The sequence below is a fragment of the Syngnathoides biaculeatus genome, chromosome 22 (genome assembly GCF_019802595.1).
Source record: "Syngnathoides biaculeatus isolate LvHL_M chromosome 22, ASM1980259v1, whole genome shotgun sequence".
In the NCBI taxonomy this organism is placed as follows: Eukaryota; Metazoa; Chordata; class Actinopteri; order Syngnathiformes; family Syngnathidae; genus Syngnathoides; species Syngnathoides biaculeatus.
Genome location: NC_084661.1, coordinates 362863 through 384562, shown reverse-complemented (window position 1 = coordinate 384562; position 21700 = coordinate 362863). Strand labels below are relative to the sequence as shown.

The 21700-nt window shown below is 38.8% G+C and overlaps 1 protein-coding gene across 1 annotated transcript in view; it reads right to left on the bottom strand.

Moving 5' to 3' along the window:
• rbfox3a (RNA binding fox-1 homolog 3a) overlaps positions 1–21700 on the bottom strand; it is a 332844-nt gene that overhangs the window by 225832 nt on the left and 85312 nt on the right. The gene's annotated exons all lie outside the window — the stretch shown is intronic.

Genomic DNA, 21700 nt, shown 5'->3' with positions numbered 1-21700 from the left:
AGCGTGTGCGCGCACACTCACACTCACACACACACATGCACGGAGATTGAGGCAAGAAATCTGGGTTGACCAAATCTGTTTTTTTACATGGTTTATTGTATAGCTTAGCAAAGTTTGTATTATCTTGTATGTGCAGGAAGGTAAACAAAATTATGAATATAAATTCAATGCTTCTTTTCAATACCCCCAAAACGATGATTAAAGATTTTTAACAATCATTGATGATACCACCGTGAATTCGTGAAAAGCGATTTTATGTGACAATGGTTTGAATCTAAAAATGATAAGATTAGATATAAGGTTAAAAATACCTCTAGGAATCATTCTAATATAGCAATAGCACCAGTTGAACATAAGACACTACAACAAAATTACCATGAATGAGCCCTTCATATGGTGATGCAATTCAAGAAAAATGCATACATTTCAAACTTTTCTTCAACCACAGAAAATGAAATTTTTTTTATCCAGGAACTATGACATGGTTTTGCATATTAGGAATATGAATTATATTATTCAAGTACTGTATATTATTCCAGTCCTAATAGTATAACGTATTTATTTCATTCTCAACAGTATAAAGTACGTAATGACGTGAAGTTTTTGCCAACAGTACAATATTACTGTCCATTCTTGTTGCTGTTGACATCTGTATTTATTTATGTATAGTTTTACATTTCAATTTGTGTATAAAGAGCTTTTTCAAACAGCCAAAATTCATGAGGTTATCCTAATCAACAATTTGCATTTTATTTTTGCTGCTACCACCTACATTGCTGCTTTAAGAGCAGATTTTCCACACCGCAGGACAAGTTTATAGTATTTTATATTTTGTCTATATATTTTAATAGTCTCTCATTACCTACGTACATGGAGGTATAGGAATACATCCACGTATAGCATGTTTGTATTTTTTGGGGGGATAGGGGGGCGATCGAAATCAAACACAACCCTCCTGTAGCTGTCAATACTGCCAGATAACACTACCATCAAAGAAGGAATAAAAAAAAGTGGGTCAACGCAATTAGGAAAGAAAACATGTCAGATATGATAAATAGGAAGATTAAAAAAACTGTATGGCATACCAAAAATGTTAAATGAAAATATCTGACTCATTGTTAACAAAAGAAAGCAGAAAAAAATATCTCCAACAGGATTATACAGTTTACACACTGGCAGAAATAAGTTATCAATTTTACCTTTTCATTGAATATTTTTCAAAAGGAAGCACTTGACATGAAATTTTCACCAGATGTTGGGAACAGCCCATGTAATACAAAAAAAGTAGAAAAAAATACTCTCAGAAGTTAAGATGAGTGTAATATTTTGTAATAATCCTCCTCTTGTTCACTGAAACCACTAAAATCGTCATCTTCAAAATTGGACTTGAAGAGCCTCAGAAACTCTCTGTCACACACCATTTCAGTCTCTCTATTGCTCTCGTCATTTTGATCCCAAGTGACTGCTGAAGGTTGCTGTTCTCCTCACGTAGCAGTCCAGTCTTTTTATCCATTTGTGATAGTGGATTCGTTCACGCTGTGTCACACATTTAAAATCCAATGACAGAAATGTAAGTCACATGTAGCCAATTTTTTGAAAGATTTTAATTAAATTAAAAAATATATATTTTGTTTTGTGCATGTCATGCTGCGTCTTGTTTAAGGGCACCAAAAACTAGAGCTTTCACACTAGTGGTAACTTTGTCTTCTATGGAGAATTGAGGTAGATCTTTTTCTCCATGCAATTGAGGTATATTAAATTTCTTCTACACACAAGTAGATTCTTCCTCTTCTTCTACACACTGAAAGTAAAGTCTTGTTCTTTCGTTCAAACAAGGCTTTGTTGTACTTTTACACCTATATCCGCTAGCAAAAAAAAAAAAAAAATATATATATATATATATATATATATATATATATTATATATATATATATATGTATATATATATATATATATATATACACACACACACACACACACACAAAACACACATTTATATATATTAGCCACATCATTAAATGATCCAGGGTTCACAGTGCCTGACAAAAGTAGTGGCTTGCTGTCTGAAAAATAGGGCATACAGTGAGAAATATGGTGATGTGTTGAATACTTATTTCCGCCATGGTATATGAAATGGATCCATCCCTGCCCCCAATTTGTTCAACGTTAGAGAGATTTTACCATGCCTCCTGCCCGTTAACAGCTGGGATAGGCTCCAGCACTCCAGTGAACGTCGTGAGGTTAAGCGTCTAAGAAAATGCATGGATGGATGTTTTATAAATCACTCTTTTTTTCCAAGTGAGAGAGTGAACTAACAGATGCTTTAGAAACAATTTCGAGATCACAGGGCCTTGTTGTAGTTGCAGTGGGTTGATGCAACTTCTGGCTTATCTCACAGCTCAACTCAGCGAGTCACTCATTTTATTTGCTTTACACAAATTTGATACCTGATGCTCTTCCTGATGCCTTTTTTTAAATTGTGCTTTCAAAGCAGAGAAGTTCAACCCTTGTAAGGAGTGATTGCAAAGTGAAGAAGTCAGTTACCGATGCACTGAAATTCCAGAGGAAAAAATTTATAAGATGATAAAGCAATTTTCTGTAGCAGACTTTGAAAACAAAGCGATATAAGTCACCAGTGCTCATTTTGGTCACAAACTACCAACCAATCATATCAAAGAGGAATTATGGTGGGTGTTATTGCTGTCCCCAGGAATAAACCTCGGGGCAAAGTGGAGCGTAAAGGCAAATGCATCCCTGGAAACCGTATTCCAAAGGCCCCCCATCCACAATTTTCTTGCACTATCCGGATGAACACGAAAGAGAATTACATACATTTGGTAAAAAGCCATTGAAAGATGGCCAAAGTTTATTTCTTAATGTCTGCAAAGTAGATTACATATAAAGAGTGTGCTTCTTTTATTATCTGCATACATACACATTATAAGTTACCTGAAAGGCTTTTATTGTTATCACCCACCCTACAAAAATGCCGCTTTATTTTATAAGTATATTGTAAACGCCCATGTATTACTTGATTGGATGGCATCCCTGGTCTTGCCTCCTTCATCCTGTGTGCAGGCAGGGCAAGCAGATGAGAGAAAATCAATGGTTGGTGTCTCAATGAATGTGGCCAGCCCAGGATTGATCGAGTCTAAATTGGGTCAACAGGATTGTCTATATAAAGGGCAAGACCCCCTAATCATCATTTTAGTTGAGATAAACTCTGAGGCATCTACGGTTTGTTTATAAACCCATCGTTAGCAGCATCATCATTTAACAAAAAGAAGGCAAACAAACTCCATAACAAATGAAAAAAACACTATGTGGGTGAGTTCATCGCATGCACAGACAATATTAAAACACTCAAAAAACAACTTCTGTAAAGGCAACTCTGCTTTTGCATGAATAATGTTTCGTATTTCAAATGGAATGAAATATATTCGAAGCTACAAAGAAAATGAAACTTTAGCTGCTAAGCATATTAAAGGGAGAAAAACTAAACACTATTACGAATCTGTGAAACATCTTTAAAGGAAATATTTGTGGGGATGGACATCAGCAGAAGGAACAAAAGTAGCCATGCAATGTACTTACATGTAGAAGTGGAAAAAAATAAATTGGTGAAAAATTTATATATTAATAATAAATGATTATTAAATTATTATCAAATAGTACATAATTATATAAATTATCTAATGCAAAATACAAAAAATAAAAAAAAGATTTACTGTTAATATTTTAATTTTAATGTTCTGTGCCTCTAGATTGGCAGACTGCGGTATTGGTCCCCTTTTCAAGAAGGGGGACTGAAGTGTGTGATACCACTACAGGGGGATCACACTCATCAGCCTCCCTAGTAAGGTCTATTCAGGGGTGCTAGAGAGGAGAGTCTGTTGGGATGTCAAATCTCAGATTTAGTAGGAGCAATGTGGTTTTCGCCCCAGCCATGGAACAGGGGATCAGCTCTACACCCTCGACAGGGTCCTCGAGGTTGCATGGGAGTTCGCCCAACCAGTCTACATGTGTTTTGTGGATTTGAAGAAGGCGTTCGACCGTGTCCCTCGGGGAGTCCTGTGGGGTGTCCTTCGGGAGTGTCAGGGTTTGGTCTGCGTTGCCGACAGTAAGTTGAACTCATTTCCACTGAGGGTTGCATGCCCCCAAGGCTGCCCTTTGTCACAGATTCTGTTCATAACTTTTATGGACAGCATCTCAAGGTGCAGCCGAGGCATAAGGGGGGGGGGGGGGTTGGTGGCATCAGTAATGCATCTTTCCTTTTTGCAGAAGATATGTGGTTCTATTGGCTTCTTCAAGTCCAAATCTGAGACCGTGGTCTTCAGTTGGAAGAAGGTGGCGTGCCCTCGACAGGTTGGGGATGAGATCCTGCCCCAAGTGGAAGAGTTCAAGTACCTTGGGGTCTTGTTCATGAGTGAGGGAAGAATGGAGTGGGAGATGGACTGGCAGATTGGTGCAGCCTCTCTTTTGCTGCAAACTTTGTATCAGTCCATTGTGGTAAAGAAGGAGCTAAGTTGAAATGCAAAGTTCTCAATTTACCAGTCAATCTATGCCCACACCTTCACCCATGGTCATGAGGTGTGTGTCATGAACGAAAGAACAAGATTCCGGATACAAGCAGCCGAAATTAGTTTCCTCCGCAGGGTGTCTGGGCTCTCCCTTCAAGATAGAGTGAGAAGCTTGGTCATCTGGGAGGGGCTCAGAGTCGAACCGCTGCTCCTCCACATTGAAAAGAGCCAGATGAGGTGTTTGGGGCATATGATTCAGATGATTCCTGGGCTCCTCCTTGGTAAGGTGGTCCAGAAAAATCCTGTTGGAAAGAGACCTTGGGGACAACCTAGGAAACACTGGAGAGACTGCGTCTCTCAGATGGCCAGTTGACCCCACATTTCTGAGGTCTGGTTCAAATCCTAGCCCGCCTCTGTGGAGTTTGCATGTTCTCCGTGCCTGTGTGGTTTTTCTCTGGGAACTCTGGTTATATCCCCAAAGACATGCATTAATTGAGGATTCTAAATTTGCCATAGGGTGGGATTGTGAGTGCCAATGTTGTCTGTCTCCATGTGCCCTGTGATTGGCTAGCAACCAGTTCAGGGTGTACCCCTCCACTCCAGTACTCCCGCGACCCTCGTGAGAATAAGTGGTCCAGAAAATTGATAGTATATATGAGAAAATTGATTAGTATAAATGTGCATTATATATATATACACATACACATACAGTGAAGAAAAATATTTGAACACCCTGCTATAATGCAAGTTCTTCCACTTAGTAAACATAGAGGGGTCTATATATATATATATATATATATATATATATATATATATATTCAGCCCAGTGCTATTGTGTACTTGCAGTGACTGGTGACCTTTCGGCTTCAATACATTCAAGGCCATTGAGGATGGAAATATGGTAAGGCAGGAGAGGCCATTAACAGGCCTGTTTATTTAGGTTCTAAAATGTCTTTTTCTCCTGGGAGCAGAAAAAAAAATGCCAATTCATCACCTTTCCTGCAGTTGCCACAGGGGCTGATGTTTGCGTGTTTACAGGGTGAGTAGATGTTTGTGTATGTGTTGTGCACAGGGTTGTAGGTAAAGCAGTGTATGGTGTATGTATGCAGTCAGAGGGTTGCAGCTGGTTCATTATCTTTACTGTGTGTACTGTCCCAGAGTTTGCCTCCATGCCAGGGCATCTGACCAATCATCGATCCAACCAAACCACAATTTAGTCAAGCCAAAATGCAGAAAATGTCTTTTAAAATGACTAAATGTATCAGAAAGGTGACACCTCTTTATTGGCATTGGGTGATAAAATTTGAAGAAACGTGCTCTGACTTCGAAGCTTCTGTTGTGAGGATGTAAAGAAAGAGCAACAAACTTTGCCTCATAAATCATAGGTGTGATGTGAATCATATTGATATTCCATAATTCAACCTAAAATGAGGGTGCTAGTGGATGCAATGCAGCACATTGTAAACTGTGATCTGTAGGTTTGTTGTGTGATGTTTTAATAAGTCTGCTGCGCACACACACTTACACACACACGGCCATTTAAATAATAATAAAAAGAGAGACAGACAGATGTGCCCAAAGAAAAATCCTAAAACAACCTAGAAATACAAATAGATAATTCTAATGAGACATCAATTTCATCCCTGTTGATTTCCCCCCCCCCAAAAAAAAGAAAAAAAGTCTAATTACACTTGCTTCAGATCAGTGCTCACTCTAAAGTTTTAAGGCTCCCCCGGCTGCAGGCACTTTTTCATACAAAAGTACTCTATGATGAATATGTTATTATTTTACAATAATCATTTCATATATAGCACAGAAGTACACGGATATTGAATGAGCTAATTTAGTCCATCTCTGAAACAAGAAAAAAAAAAAAAACATTGATTCCGTAGCTAACGGTCAAATAAACATATACTTTGTGACTGACACGAGAACTATATCTTTCTTCCAGAGAACTGGCAGGTTAGTGTCTGTGTTGACTATTTTGCCCAGAGTGTCAGTTTGATAGTGGCAGTTGCGGTGAGGAGGAACAATTTCCAACTCACCTGTAACCCCTCATGTCATTCGTTCTACTGCCATGATTTAACCCACCCGTCCATTTTCTATTGCTCTTATTCTCACTGGGGTTGTGTGTGAGCTGGAGCCTAACCAAGTTGACTTTTAAAAAACCATTCATTACATGGAATTCTGATTAGTATTCCTGTTAATTACTTAACAAGGTGAGAAGATGCGTGTAATTCAAATAATGTCACATATGGTTTGAACTGTTGAGAGTCCTCCAAAATTTTAGGAACACCCTTGTTAAATTCATAGAAGTCATTTCAAAGTCAACAAATGTTGTTGACTGCAGTAATCTGTAATAATGTGCAATGTCAAAGTTGTAGCGTCAACACAAATGTGCCGATTCTGTTCTGGCAATCAGAAACCACTGAACCTCCCCAATGTCCAATGTGAAATATAATGAAAGGATTCAATTAACAATGAGTGGTCTTGGCTAAAGGTGGGGGAGTGAATGGTGAAGTTAAGGATGTATAAGACCTGGTATGCTGCCAGTAAGGCCAGCTTTGAAGCGGAAATGGAAAAATGAGTGTCAACTGTCTGGACAAGTGAGCTAGTGGAACCATGAAAGGTGGTAAGAAAGAGTGTACAATCGCAGGTCAGCAAAAGGAGGGGAAAGAAGCGCCATCAATCACCCATTAAACCCATTAAATCAAATGAACCACGGTGTGACTTAAGCCACAACAAGAAACTTTTGATTGTAGCAGTGAATCCAGGTCTTAACTCGAAACGCTTCGATAAAACAGCGACCCCGCAAATGAAATGACACAAGATGTCAGTGATGGTTAAGATAAGGAAGAATGTGGGGTGAACTAAAAATAGTAGATCATCAGAATGCTTCGGGTGTTGATGTAGATTTGATCAAAAAAAAAAAAAAAACAAAACAAAACAGAAAACCCTGTTAATAATCTGAGTACCAAAGAATCATTACCCTAGTAAAACTCCAAATCTTATCAAGAATATTTATCTTGTTTATCTGAGTACATTTAAAATAAGACTCATCACCGAATGGGCAAGTTCATTTTAGAAATTTTTTACTGGTTTCAACTCATCATTTAATTGAAGTAAGTGGAAAAAAATGTGGTGGCACGGTGGTTCAACTGGAAAGCGTTTGCCTCACAGTTCTGAGGTCTCGGGTTCGATCCTGGACCCGCCTGTGCGGAGTTTACATGTTCTCCCCGTGCCTGGGTGTGTTTTCTCCGGGCACTTCGGTTTCCTCCCACATCCTAAACACATGCAACATTAATTGCACACTCTAAATTGCCCCAAGGTGTGATTGTGAGTGAGGCTGTTTGTCTCTATGTGCCCTGTGATTGGCTGCTAACCAGTTCAGGGTGTACCCCCGTTGACATGTGGGATAGGCTCCAGCACACCCTGCGACCCTTGTGAGAATTAGCGGCTAAGAAAATGGATGGATCGATGGATGAATGGAAAAAATGTTTTCCAATGACAACATTCTCTGGGAAGATTGTCTAAAACCAAGTTACTTTTTAGGGTATGAGTGTCATTTTCAGTGTTTTGTGTCTTATTTTTTAGCATAACCAGTTTTGACATAAAAAAAAGCCAAACGTTATCGGTATGATTGAGTTTTTGCTGCGCATTTCCCAAACTTTTATAGAGCTGTTAACAGACAAGAGTTTATGATCAGTGGTACAGTTTGTTTTGATCCTGATCTACAGATAAATACATTTGATCATGAGTGCATTTTTACTATGATGGGGTTACTGTGGGGGTCTTTTGCTAAATAGTTAACTACTTATTGGATTTATGATAGCATCAATTGGACTTTTCCATTACAACTGATCCATATGAGCAACACAGTTTTTTAAAATTTGAACAAATTGCAAGTCAGCTAGGATCGTGGAACACATTGCATTTAACTTTGAAGGTACATACAGTAGTAGGTATGAAAATTGTGATGGATTAAAACAACGTTGATAAACATGCCAAGTATTTGGCTACAAAAGTAGTGCTGTAGACAGAGGGAAATATTTTTAATTAACTTAATTCTGTTAGAGTGATCCAATGCTGCCAGTGTCTGTAAATCAAGCATGTGTGTTCAGTGCCTGGCAGCTGTCACAGGCACTGTGGGACTGAGAAAGGGAAGCATGACAAATACTTCAGGAAAAATAGAAGGGCAGGTCTGCCAGACTTGGCAATGTAGAACGCAAACGCGGTCTCTGCAAAAATCCACATCCTGTGGGTTACACGTGTTTCTGGGTAATCATACATGTTCATGGGAGCGCTGAACCACAACCGCTCATGCTGGCAATGATAAGACAGAGCGAGATCCCGATGTGCGTACGCACACTAACAGTGGAACATGCAAATGAAGTAGAACATAAATGCTGTCAAGCTGGGGAAAAGAACACCATCAAAGACAAAAGGAAGTCTAATTAAAACAGAGTGAAGGATCAGAGTTGAATATATCAAATATGCAAAGCTTGGATTTCTTTGCTTTGTGTCCAAACAAGCCGGTGTTTAAAATGGAATTCCTTCTAATTCGGCCTTGGTTTTTCTACGCCCGGACTCAAACATGGAGCCGCAAAGCCCCAATCCCCTATGGGACTTCAATGGGAATCTAATTAACCAAGATCAATATTAACACCATCTCTCTGTCGCTCTCTCTCACTCATTTCTCTCTCTCACACACTATCCTTTGCTATCCCCTTCAATTTCCATACCTGCATTTGAACAGCTGGAGAAGAAAAAAAAAATCTCCAGCCAAGTTGATGATGGCATAAAAAAAGCCAGACAGCAAGATGAGGAGTGCGTTTTATCAGGGGTGGTTGAGAAAAATGACTCAAAATTAAACAACGAAGCAATGGGGGAGGAAAGGCAGAGAGAGTGCAAACACGATAGGATTTGAAAACCGTTAAGGGCTGAGTCTGTAAATGTCGCTTTCTATTGTTTCCTTCTATGCAGATGGTTTCAATATCAAAAGCAAATGCCGCTAACTGAATCAAGAGATTGATGGCGTTTCAGGATAAACATGGCAGTTGGTAAAACCAGACATGAGGTGGGGGAAATTCCTCATAGGCTGGATAGTGATGTGTTCACTGCTGCAGTTTACAGATTGTAAAAAGTTGCTTTGTGGAGGAGTCACAGGTCTGAATATGGGAACTGCTGGATGTGATTTATGATTATTTATGATGTGTATGGTTGCAATATTGCTGACCTCAAATATTGTTGCAAAATATATCTACTTGTCTATGTGATTATTACAGTACATAAAAATATGTGGTGGTTGGTGCTGAAAAGTAGATTTTGCATATACGGTACTAACCTGCATCCATTTTGAACTGGGTTTACCCTGTTCAGGGTCTTGGGCAGCTGCAACTATTCCAGCCGACTTAGTAGGGGCTAAAGACAGACTACATATATTGCCTCGATAATGTTGTCGTTTTGTTTTGAACCAGCTTTAAAAAGTCACTTCCTCATTTGAGGATAAAAGCACCCGATTGGTAGTGAAACTCATGTAAAAAAAAACAAAAAAACAATGAATCTTTAAAATAGAAGAATGTTCACTTTCTGATTTCTTTTTCTGAATAGTAATAAACCGCTTCCCTGGATTGGGGAAAAAATAGAATTTACCCCATTTACAGAAGAAGAAACGTCCTCCTCCTTCTCAGCTTATTTAAAGTTAAAGTTAGTTTACTTTTAAGTCTTTCAAATAATGTTTTGACTTCTTTCTCAATTGCACTGTATTTATGATTAACTAGACAATGATTAAAATAGGCAACAGTAATATATTTTTGGGTTAAAAACGGGATCAAGAAACAAATTAAATTTGCAAGGCACAGGTTTGTGTGTTGGAAACATCATGTCAGTGCGTCTGTCTCACAGCCAAAAGGATCACGTTTACAGTATAGGTCTTTTTGCGTAGCAATTACATGTTGTCCCCATTTCTGCATGTTTTGGGCAGCTGTGGCCTATGGATGAGCTAAATTCAAGACCCCGACCGGACCATCCACCAACATCAGCCGAACTCATGGCTGTGGTGTCCTTGAGCACTGATACCCCTAATTTCTCCCTAATTTTTTATTAGTTTTTTAAATTTTTTTTATTTTTTCCTAATTTCTTCTTATTTTCCCCCACCAGGCAACTCCAACTTCCTGCCATCCTCAGAAGACGAAATGGTGGGTGAAATACTCCAGTGTACTCCAGGATAGAAAGAGCTAAATGTGTGATTAAATGCTTACATTGATCAGAGGACTTAACCAAGCAATCTTCAAAACATTTTTAATGCGAATGCAACATAATTTAAAGGGGAAATTCAGTGGTTTGCATGAACAATGCATCCAATACGTCATGTAATATTTACTCTATTTTGACAATGTGATGTTGAATCCTCTCTAATTTAATAGTGTTTTAAGAAGATTTTTATCAACAATCACAAATTTTCAGGGGCGCTGCCATTTTCGCGAGTCACATGACTTATGTGCGCGGCTGTGACGTTCAAGGTACCGCACCAAAGGCTCAATTACATTGTGCCCATTCTTTGGACGGGAATAAAGCGTCCTCCGAAGCTTAGATCACAGCCTCCACCGGACGCCGAAGCTTGCTCGTCAGGCTGCACGTCATTCCGGGGGCCTTAGTTTACGCAATTACGTCCTGCGCATAGCCCTCCGAGTAGTCAGACTCCGGCGTCATTGCGCCCGAAAAACCATCCGAATATTCAATATTATTTACAGCCACAGGTTACAATCTGTATGGAAGTATTCCTCCATCTTCCCGATCAACCTATACTATCTCTTCATCAGATGACGATAAATCCGAGAAATCAGCGCTGGGCACAATGTAATCGAGCCTTTGTGCCTCACCTTACACGTCACATTTGCGCACGTAAGTCATGTGACCGACGAAAATGGCAGCCCCCTTAAAAATTTGTAATTGTCAATAAAAATCTTCTCAAAACATTATTAAATGAGAGAGGATTTTACATCACATTGTCAAAATAGAGTACATATTACATGACCTATTGGATACATTGTTCATGCAAACCACTGGATTTCCCCTTTAAAGAGATGCAATAAAATTCAACGCCTCACAATTATTGCTGTTGTTCTTGATATCACCTGTAATTTCATCAGTGTGGTTGACAGTGAAACAAGGCAAAAAGTGAGGGCAGTGACAAGTAGCTGAGAGAAAATGGTATGGGGACAGGCACCAAGTTGAAAGGAAAACACTGAGGGAGGGAACACGAGTATGGAGAAACACTGGAGATTCATAGGGCAGTGCAGAAGCTCCAGTATATGCAAACCCTAGAGCCCTCCTGCTCTCCTCATTAGCCACAATGGAGCACTGGGAGACTGATCAAAGGCCGAGTGTGGACAGAGCGGCGCACAGCTGTCACACTGTCACCACTCTGGGAGGACATTGACACAGAGGAAGGAAGCGAGAGATAAATTTGATGGTCGTGTGGTGGTCTTGAGTTGGAAATAGGATGAGGAGCCAGAGGATGCATTGGTGAGAGTGCAATAAAACAATGGAGGGAAGTTAGGAAAATAATGGGAAAGAGGGTTTGTCGAGAAAAAATGTGCACAGTCGTCACAGAGAGATAGTGTGTATAAAATGTGACTAAAATAGGGAAGGTGGAAATCAAGAAGATAAGTAGGCTAGGATATTGTTGGCTGTAAGCCTGATGGTCATGTATAATGAGCAGTGATTAAAAAGCAAAAAGTGGGAGTACAAACACTCCTTTCAAAGCTACAATGAAGAAACTCAAAAGACAAGAGAACCACATGGGGGACAGTAAACCTTTGCTATGTTGCGGTTCACTTATTTCAGATTCAGTGCATCGATACAGTGGAACCTCGGAATTCAAACACAATTCGAGGTGTCTCGAGGTGTTCTGAGTCATCTGAATCAGATGCCCCAGCCACCTCATCTGGCTCCATTCAATGCGGAGAAGTAGCGGCTCGACACTGAGCCCCTCCCGGATGACCGAGCTTCTCACCCTATCTCTCAGGGTGAGCCCGGACACCCTACGGAGAAAACTCATTTCGGCCGCTTGTATCCGCGATCTAGTTCTTTTGGTCACGACCCACAGCTCATGCCCATAGGTGAGGGTATTAACGTAGATTGACCGGTAAATTGAGAGCTTCGCCTTTTGACTAAACTCCCTTTTTACCACCACAACGGACCGATATAAAGTCCCCATCATTGCAGACGTTGCACCAATCCGTCTGTCGATCTCTCCAAATAGTGAATTCCCATTTTAATTCCTATCTATGTAAAACACATACACCCTGTATTTAAACAATAATAAAGGCATAAACTTATCACAACTTAAATGTGTATTATATACCTTTTTAGTAGCGATGTGTTTGCATCAGTGGATGAATGTGGAGAAAGATAAGAAGGAAGTGTAACATCGAAGTCACCCTTGAATGATTTAATTGTAATTCTCCAGTCATTTCTCCATTTCTTCTACTATCTGTGGCCTTTGCTTGGCAATGCTTGTCCCTCCTTTGGCAACACTAGCTGCCCTTTATTACATTTTTATTCTTTGAGATAGTCGAAAACGTGGACGTAGCCATAAGATACTAGTTACCAAGAGTTGAAACAAATGGGCACCCCATTTTCGTACTGAGTGATTATCTCGTTCCTTAAATCCTCTGTGGTTCGCGCAACGTCATCGGGCAGGAGGCAGGGTACACCCTGAACTGGTTGCCAGCCAAATCGTAGGGCACGTCAAGACAAACAGCCACACTAACAATCACACCTAGGGGCAATTCATTCTCCAATTAATGCATATTATTGGGACGTGGGAGGAAACCAGAGGAACCAGAGAAACGCCACTCAGGCACAGAGAGAACATGCAAACTCCACACAGGAGGCTCCAGGAATTGAACCCCAATCCTTAGAACTGTAAGGCCAACGCTCAAACCAACTGCATCACTGTACCATTTGAAATTGAATTGCATACATTAAATTTCAAATTTTGTATATATATATATATATATATATATATATATATATATATAATATATATATATATACAGAATATAATTGGGGATTTCTGTAACAAAAACCCCAGAGACAACTGAGGAATTACTCTAAAACGCAGAACACATCCAACATGAACATTCATTCCAGCATTTCATTCATGCTATTAGAAATAAGAGAAGCGAGGGTGAAGTCCATCCATCCATTTTCTTAGCCACTTATCCACATAAGGGTCGCGGGGAGTGCTGGACCCTATCGCAGCTGTCAATGGGCAGGAGGCAGGTTACACCCTGAATTGGTTTTCAGGAGGGTGAAGTGATTCTATCATTCTACTACACTGATATACTGATTATATTGAATAACTTAGGACATACCTTAATGGGGTTAGTAATCAATTTTCACGGTCACCATTTTTTTTTCTGTTGCAGCCTGACTGCATCTCATGGATACAAGAATATATTCAAGTGTTTTAGCTTGTATATTTCAACTCCATATCCTGTACTTGATTAGACAAGCAACGTTTGCAACAGACACCACACAGGTTTTAAATTTATTAATGGTATAATTGTTTGTCCAAGAAAATATAAGCTTGCCTGATTATTATTTGTGTTATTAGAAAATGATGAAGTTAGGGACAAGTGATCCTTTCCTACATTTGTGAATTGCAAAGACTTTTTCATGATTTTCACTCTTTGCTAAGTCAGTGTAGCAGCCATCCATCGATCCATTTTACTAGCCACTTATCCTCACAACTAAGATAAGTTCATGCGAAAGGTGGATTACACCCTGAACTTGTCGCCAGTCAGTCAGAGGGAACATAAAATCACTGAGCGGGAATTGATCCAACGGTGGCCGCAACAAAGTCAGGTGTGTGTACCATTACACCATCAGTAACTTATCAGTGTAGCAAATCATGTTGCATTATATTTTGTTCAGAACAAAACACTGCTATAAGTGGAAGTGATAAAATGTTGCCAAAGTGACAGTATCACTCTTCACCACAACACTACCACGCAAAAAAAAAAAGTATTTTCCATCTCAATGACTCATTGGAGATTGATATTTAGTGTTACGATAAAAACGTTATTCAAAACAATATGCATATGACATATTCACTCCAAATACCAAATGAAATTGAGTTGAATATGCTTGTGATGTTTTCTTTTTTGGATCATTTGGGTGGTAATAAAGTGATGTGAAGTGTTAAAGTGAAATCTGACAATCCTTAAAAAACACTAACGGTAAGTCAAAAAAAGGTCTTTGTACTAGTAGTAAAACAAAGGAAAATTTATACTCTAGCTTTAGCTCCTCTTGTTCAATTAGAAGGGGAGAGGGAGTGAGGAGGGAGTGAGGGAGAAAGTGAGGAGAGCCGTTCCTTTTCCGCCACTCAGCATTAATTATGACCATCTCCACTTTGAGGTCAATTACCATAAATCAAAGTTAGAATAATAAGCCCATCAAATGCTTGTTCAGTCACTGGCCTCTCCTGTCCTATCACACAGCTTCATCATGTTTTATGTTCACTAGATCACATTGAGAAGCAGGAGCTGCGAGGTTACGACTTTAATTCAGTTCAAGATTCTTTATTCCTCTCTATCGCTTGGCAACATAGATGTCTATTGTGAATAACTATATGTCACAATTGCCATATCGGATCTGTTCACACAGCAAGATTGTCTTATCCTGAGCCGCTGTTTTGAAATGCGCCACTCCACAAAATATATGGCAACATCATGTTTTTAGTCTAATATTTTATTTTAATCTACCAGTGCACAACATTCATTACAAAAGTGCCACAACAAATTTTGACAAAAAAGTTTGGAAGTGGCTGGTTTGCATGGTTCAATTCATCTTTTGCACACAATGTTCCTTTAATACAATGGATATAAAACCCTGGCAAGAACTTTTAAATTGATTTCACTTCATTTAACCTTCTGGAATACAGATATGGTTAAAATATCTGCATTTGAGTAGCTTTTAAATGATTGAAATGAGTGTACTTCATTTTTTTTTTTTTTGCCAGTTTTGCACTTATTGGGAATTTTTTGAAGGGCAAAGCTCAAGGTTACTTTTTAATGATACATCACAGTTGGGCATGCAACGTGCGAATTAAAAGCAACACTTTTTGAAGATTGAAATGAATTTTGCTGTGATGATACCCCCAAACAGTTGAAGTGGATTTTTGAGATTACTTATTCATTTTCCGTTCCCACTGACTGTGTTGAGACAAAATGGATGAAGATCCTCTATAAATCATGCCACCAATACAGCTGCTGTATGAAAATATGCACCTCCAACTCTGTTTTGTTTTCAACATTGATCAAGTCGCAGTTGATAAGGGTTGCTGTGTTGCTTTTAACAGTTTTAAAGGCCATGGGAAGCTGAAAAAAGTCCTTAAATTTTGACAGTTATCAAATGCATTGCGGTAAAAAAGCAATTCTGTCCAATTTATGAAGCCATGATGTAAAACACTTAGAAATTGTGCAGTGTTAGGCAATGTGTTGTTAGCCAGTATTCACAAAGTAATTAAAGTGTACTGTATGTCTTTTTTTAAACAATTTTTTTCCATTTTTCCAATTTTTTTCCGTTGCTTAAAATCAAAGATACATTATATACATATGTATATTGAATTGGAAGGTATTGGAAGGTATTTACTAAAAGCTACATAAAATACAGAATAAAAGCAAAACATGTAGTTAATTTAATACATTTTATTTTATGTTCTATGACATTATTATGCATGAAATTACCTGTCACTTTAAAGGATATGTGTTCCACAACATTTTGGTGGAATTTTGAATAGGGTGAGAGTACATTTAATTGTAAGTTGAAAAGTTTATTTATCTATCTATCTATCTATCTATCTATCTATCTATCTATCTATCTATCTATCTATCTATCTATCTATCTATCTATCTATCTATCTATCTATCTATCTATCTATCTATCTATCTATCTATCTATCTATCTATCTATCTATCTATTTATTGATTCATTTATTTTACTTAAAAAGTCATGGCCTGGCCTGGTGAGTGGTGTCAGAGTCAGTGAATGAGAGTGTAGAGTTGGCGTTGATGGCTCAGAATAGCCATTCGCCAGCTCATGGGTTGACTTACTCACCGGATGTTTTGACCATTATCATCTTGTGTCTGAATGTGCTTATTGTTTCATACATTTGTTCAATAAAGCAATTGAAAGGGCATTGGTGGGCGGGTCTTTTTTTTTAAAAACCTATTGAGGGATTACAATTTATTGTAATGGTCTAACAGTGGTAGGTAACATGAAATTAGATGTTTATTTTACCATGGATGTAAAAAAAAAATGGAAAAGCTTTCGATGTGTATATATAATTGTCAAATAGCCATTAAAATATACCATTTAAAAAGACGCAACAAAGTGCAACACCAATACATGCAGTGCGATATTGTATAATAGTTGTCTTTTTTTTTTGTTATGCACAGATTCTACTCCTAGCACCACCCAGAGTCAATACACACCATGAAGTCATCCCTCTGGCTTTTACTCGTACCGCCCCCATTTACTCATATTGCTCAAACATCCTTGACCATATTGGCCAATAGACTTTCCATTACAATCTTTTGCATAACCATGAAAGAGTGTTGCATGGACCACTAGACATTGAGCTAATACTCAATATGACCTTTTCGGAAAGCCTGTATTCCAATAAATACTAATTTCCTGTTGATCTAATTAGTGCCTACAGGAATTTGTCTTCATCAATTATTGAGTGAAAACAGGAGAAACTGTATGGTCTGCCATTGTAATGGATTTATTATGGTTGAGGCAGGGGTAAAAAAGAAAGGGTAGCTATTATTTATTAAGCAGTTCTTTAATTGTGTTGTAACCACCCGCTGATGCGTGTAGTAGAGACGGGTAGAGTGTAGTGCATATTTTCCACATTGGCTCGTGCAGAGTGAACATGTGTAAACCCAGTGGAGAGACTTTATTTCCAACTGAATGTTGGGGCGCAACTATTGCATGTGACTGATGCAACCACAAGTGCGCAAAATAAAAACAGTACAAACCAATTTAGATATGTGAAGCAGCATTGCTGTCATAGCACATAAGAACAGATGAAAAATAAGTTTCGCTGAATGTGTTACACAGAGGTAAATTTTAACAATACCAGTTTAGTGAATTTTTGGGCTGAAAAGTTGCAAGGTTTAACAACCTGAACATATCACATGGAACTGGCAGACATTATTGTTAACTTCTGAGGTTATTACCATGCAAAAATAAATAAAGAAGAGCGATTAACAAGTGCATAGCATAACCCATTCAACACACACCACACATGCATGAAAAAGCTGCTGGCAGAACCATTTTGATATGGTTAAGACCCAGTCTGACATGTATTATAAGGTTATAAAGTAAAAGCTTAAGTAGTAATCTCATATCATGTTGGCCCAAATGTGAAAGGTCTGTTTAACGCAGTGTTGGCCATAGAGACCAGACTGTCCATCTCACAATTCCCAAAAATGTTGCCCCTTAAGACCTTTTGATAACACAGGCAGAAAGGTAGACTTCACAGATTGGCTTTATTTCACACTTTATGTTTTCCTTCCAACTAAGATTTTTTTTCCTCTTCAATTTTTAATGAACATGAAACGTCTAAACAACGCTTTATCAACTGGACTGAAGAGAAATGGTCTTACCAAGGACAATCAGCTCTCACAGACATACACACATTACACAGTTGAATCATTTTAAAATAATGGTACACAACCTTAAACAGTGAGATACCCAGTTTCATGCAGCGCAGTTCCTCTGCAAACTGCATCACACAACAAGAAATAAATAACGACACAAATTCGACCACAGCCAACAGCAGCGTTTCAAGTCGTGACTACTGGTTTTACTACATTTCTCGGCAGTGTGGTATTAATAACATTGCTGTTTTCCACATCAAATCGTTTTTCAGTATCAAGGCTACCTTCATGATCACGTAAACACAGAAGCTACATTTCCCCACACGGTTCCAAATCTTAAATGAACCATATTTGACGTGACATACCTATCCACTCAATACGGTGTAGGGAGGAGGAGGCAACCTTTCAAACATCTTTTTTTCCCAATAATATTAATCACTGTAACAAACCATTTTAGAACCTTGAAAAAAAATCAGTGGTAATAACAGCATTAGAGGAAAAAGCACTGATAGTTCACATGTTGCTTGACTGATACAAAACCATCTCTTTTTGCTTTCTGTCTCTGGAGCAAAGTAGCCCATTTTAAAATGTCTCATACTTGCTGTATTTTCTATAGAACCATCCATTTTCAAGCCGCTAATCCTCACAAGGGTCATGGAAGTGCTATTTTATGTATCTTATTCTTTATTTTCGAACAGTTTCTCTCCAAACCACAGACAACATATTCCTCAAATGCGGTGTCAAACATGAGTCTCAGTGGCACCATGGCAATGAAATTCCTTCCAATAATAATAACTTAAATTTAAATGAACGAGGAATCGTCTCAAGCAACAACATGAGTCCCTTTTTCCCCCAATCATGCTGCTCTGACATAAGGTAACCTAAAGACATGCTTCCTGATTAATTTGCTCTCTGGACTGACTCTCCCAGTTCATCCAGACTGATCATGGGCCTCTTGGCTGCATCTCTGATCATACTTCTCCTTGTTCGAGGTGAAAGTTTAGAGGGACGGCTGGGTCTTGGTAGATTTGCAGTGGTCTGATACTCCTTCCATTTCAATTGATTACTTGCACAGTTCTCCTTGAGAGGTTTAAAGCTTGGGAATCTTTTTCTATCCAAATACGGCTTTAAACTTCTCCACAACAGTATCTCGGATATGCTTGGAGTGTTCCTTGGTCTTCATGATGCTCTCAGAACCCAGAGAATATCACAGAACAGATGCATTTATACGGATACTTGATTACACACATGTGGATTCTATCTACCATCATCAGTCAACATTGAATCATTCAGAGATCCTCACTGAACGTCTGGAATGAGTTTGGTGCACTGAAAGTAAAGGGGCCGAATAATATTGCACGCCCAGCTTTTGTCAGTTTTTTATATGTTAAAAAAAAGTATAAAATACCAATAAATTTCATTTCACTTTGCGATTGTGTCCCAGTTGTTGTTGATTCTTGACAAAAAAATTTAAATTTTATATCTTTATGTTTGAAGCCTGAAATGTGGCCAAAGGTTGAAAAGTTCAAGGTAGCCGAATACTTTCACAAGGCACTGTATAAATATTACATATATATATGTACAAGCAAATTATCCACAAAGAGACTTGCAAAAGCTTTTCTAGTTATTATTTGCAAATTTTCAGCATGTTCATTGTCAAATCTTTTTTTCCTACCCTTGGTCTTCCTCGGGTCCACATGATATAAAGGTTGAGGATGTGAAGAGGAATTCTGAAGTTTATAGCGCCAAATGGTGGGTCATTTCACTAGAAATTGGAAACTCTGCATCTGCAGCAAAATCACATACCGGTGTCATATGTAAAGTGCTTTCCATCGAGCAGGAATTACTCCTGTCTCCTGGCTGCTTGCGCGCGTGCACAGACACACACACACATGTATCGTAGATGGCCAAGGGGGAGGGAGATTGGAGGGAGAGACAGAGAAAAGCTGACTAAAACATTTTTCTCCATTTCACAAAAGTAGCTGTGGTGCTGTCAACATGATGAATGAGAGTATAAAAAGTGAGAGAGACATAAAAAGAAAGCAGAGAGAGTGAGAGAGCACACAGAGGTAGACAGGGGAGAATTTGGGGAAGAATACATTTTTGGGGTGGAAGGATGAGGTGGACGACTCTGACGACTCTGACCTGGGGATGTGACAGTAGCTGTTGAACATTTCCCACCACCGTACAGTAATGCTCAGTATGTGTTTTGTGTTAGTGTGTGTGTGTGTGTCCACACATGTCATCAATTTATAACAGCAAAGGTTTCGCACCGTTCATGATTAGGCAGTCAGCACTTGTACAGCTTTTTCGACACATTCATATTTATGAGCCTCAGTTAAACAGGTAAGAACAGACTGTCAAGCAGCCTCAGCAAAGCCTCTTAATAAAGTGAGGTGTCTTTATTCATGCAGATCTGTGTGTGTGTGTGGGGGGGGGCGCACTGCTGTGGCTAGAAGTTTACTGTACCTGGGTAAAGTCATAAATGTTCAACTTGGGGCTTTTATTGACCCAATTGAAAACCTTTTTGCTGGGGTGGAATGAATATACAAGATAGCTTCAATACTTTGAAAAGCAGCAGAACCTAAATTATTTTGAATTTCCTCTATCCCATAAAGGTCAAAATTATACATACAAGATGAAAACTAGACAACCCACCCCACAAATATACAGTTATGTCATCTATTTTACCTCAACTGAATGCTTTTTATTGTAATCAACAAGTTAGCTGTTGCAGGGGGTGAGTGTGAGATACTATCAATTCCATTATGGACTGCCTTTTCCTTTTTTTCTTACACCACATTACATTGTGTGTGGGAACCTTTTAGGTTTCTCATGGACACTGTAACTGCTGTAGAAAATGTTCTGACAATTCCAAAATTTCGCCGGGCATCCACAGCAATCATGATCTGTCCCATTTGCTCATACCGCCCCCTGCATCATCTCACTACCATCGCATTTTCCCCATGGTGGCTAGAACCAGGTCTAAATATTTGTAAAGCCAACCAATCCAATATTAATTAGGTTATTGTATGTTCTATACTTTTAATGCAAACTATAAAATATCTTTATAGGTTAAAATTGAAGATATACACGCCCATTAATAGTTCAGTTTAAAAAAAAAAACAGCCCAACTGTTTGAGTGTTATGGTTAAGATTCACATAAGCAAAAGTTCATTTGTGCATTTTGCATTTTTGTGACTCATAATAATCAGGAAGTATTTTAAATACAGCGATGGGGTGACCTATTGATCCAGTGTTTTATGAAAACCAATACAAAACATGTAATGTGAAATTAAACTATAGGCCATAACAGGCATGGTCATTAGGCATGGTAGCACCCCCCCTACTTGGCTCTCCTGAGGGTAATGGTGGTGCTGTGGGCAAGTCTGGGGGTAGCACTGGAGCCTTGTGGCCTTTGCTGGGTGGCCAGTTGGCGGGGCACCTCAGGGGTATCGGCGGACCACCCAGGGTGGCTCGGTATGGGACGGATCCCGTCCA